Source organism: Chinchilla lanigera, unplaced genomic scaffold (genome assembly GCF_000276665.1).
Source record: "Chinchilla lanigera isolate Chin_1 unplaced genomic scaffold, ChiLan1.0 scaffold00087, whole genome shotgun sequence".
NCBI lineage: Eukaryota > Metazoa > Chordata > Mammalia > Rodentia > Chinchillidae > Chinchilla > Chinchilla lanigera.
Genome location: NW_004955488.1, coordinates 5,040,305 through 5,042,309, shown reverse-complemented (window position 1 = coordinate 5,042,309; position 2,005 = coordinate 5,040,305). Strand labels below are relative to the sequence as shown.

Below are 2,005 nucleotides of genomic sequence, written 5' to 3'. Positions count from 1 at the left end.
TGTAATTTGCTAAGTCCCCCCTATTATTATGTTATCCTTCTTTTACTCTTTAAAAAAAAAAAGAGCTAAAAAAAATTAAAAAAATAAATAAAAACAAAAAATAAAAACTAATATTTAAAGTCTTTAATAAAGAGTTTTTAATGAGTGAATCAAAAAGTAGACACGTATATGTTATAATAGGAGATATTGCTACTTTCTCATTAGAGGAAAAGTACGTCTTTAAAAGTTAACAAGTTAATGACCAAAACACACACAGAATTTCTTCCTGCACCAGTTATCTTAAACAGTAGAACTGGTCCATCAAAGAATAGGAAGGTCAAGTTAAGGAATGTGTATATGGATGTATATCACATCACAATCACCAGCAATCAATCATACACACTTTTCAAAGTACTTCTGTGTCATCTTATGATATAAGTGGAATAGACACCCTCATGCACAGATCAGGAAAGTGAAGCTTTCAGAAATGGGTGTCTTGACCACTTTACCTGCTAACCAGAGAAGAGTTGGGATTAACCCAGAAATCATTCTACTCTGAGTCTTCTACTTATAACTAAGGCACATCACTTTGCCTATCTGTGGTTCTTCCAGCTGTAAAATGAGGTTCAAAAATATTCGAATCAGCAAATGGGGTTACACAAGACCAAAAAGAATCTGTGTAGCAAAAGAATCAATTAATAAAGAGACAGCCTATAGAATGGGAAAAAAACTTTGCCAGCTACTCCTCAGAGGACTAATATCTAGAATACATAAAGAACTAAAAAAAAATTTAAATCACCTAAAGTTAAAGATCCAGTCAAGAAATGGGCAAGAGAAATGAACAGATACTTCAGAGAGGAAGAAATACATATGGTCAACAAATATATGAAAAACGTCTCAACACCCCTTGTCACTAGAGAAATGCAAAACAATGCTAAGATTCTATTTTACTCCAGAAAGAATGGCAATCATTAAGGAATCAAATAATAACAAATGGTGGTATGGCTCTAGTGGAAAAGGAATCCTCCTTCATTATTTGTAGGAAGGAAAACTATCATGACCACTCTGGAAATCAGTATGAAGATTTCTTAAAGAACTAAAATTAGAAATTCCATGTGACCCAACTATGCCCTTTCTAGGTATGTTCCCCAAACAGCTTAAGACATCATAGTACAGGAACCTGATAACTTAAATGAATGTAAACACTGTATGCCACTACATGAGCTAAGATGAATAATATCAATGAGAATAAAAATCTGGATAGAGGAATTACAAGAGCGAGGGTGGGAAGGACACAGATTTACAAAAAAACCAAGCTATATAGTATGTACATGTACCTACTCTTCAAGAAGACTATAAACTCCCTGTACAGCAAATATGTACAGTTCTAATAAAATTTTTAAAGTTAAAAAAAATTTTTAAATTAGGCTAATATTCTCTATGAAGTTCTAAGGATAAAGTAAATTAATACAAAGTGGAAAGTGTCCTGATCACAGAACACAGATGAATAATACCAAGTGTTTTTGAACAGAGAGCAGACTTCAGAATAGACAATGGTCCAAAGAAGGACTTTGGATTCACAGACTTGGATTCAGGTCCCAACTTGGCCTCAAACTACGTGAGGACGGGCAATAGTTTAACTCTCTGATACTTCAAGTTGTCCATTTATAAAACTGTAACACTAATTCCTAAAATGAAGAGCATTGTGAGGATCAAACAAGGTAATATTTCTAAAGCACATTTAGCAGGTGACATAGGGTAAATACTCCATAAATACGGATGCTATTTATAATGATTTGTGCACTTAATTTGAACTGGCCTTAAGATTACTTGTTTAATTATTTTTATTAACTGGAGGCTTTTATAGGTAAATGGTCACAACTAGAGACGATACTCATAAGTGAAATAAATCAAACATACATGTGCAAGCACCGCATTGTTTCTCTAGTGTAAAGCCTGAAAGAGTTAATTTAAACTAGGAGATATGATAGACATTGTGAATTGATAGGAAAGCACTCAAAGGTAA

The 2,005-nt window shown here is 33.2% G+C and overlaps 1 protein-coding gene across 1 annotated transcript in view; it reads right to left on the bottom strand.

Annotated features, from left to right (window-relative positions):
* Positions 1-2,005, bottom strand: part of Col19a1 (collagen, type XIX, alpha 1) — a 304,391-nt gene that overhangs the window by 246,221 nt on the left and 56,165 nt on the right. The window lies entirely within an intron of this gene.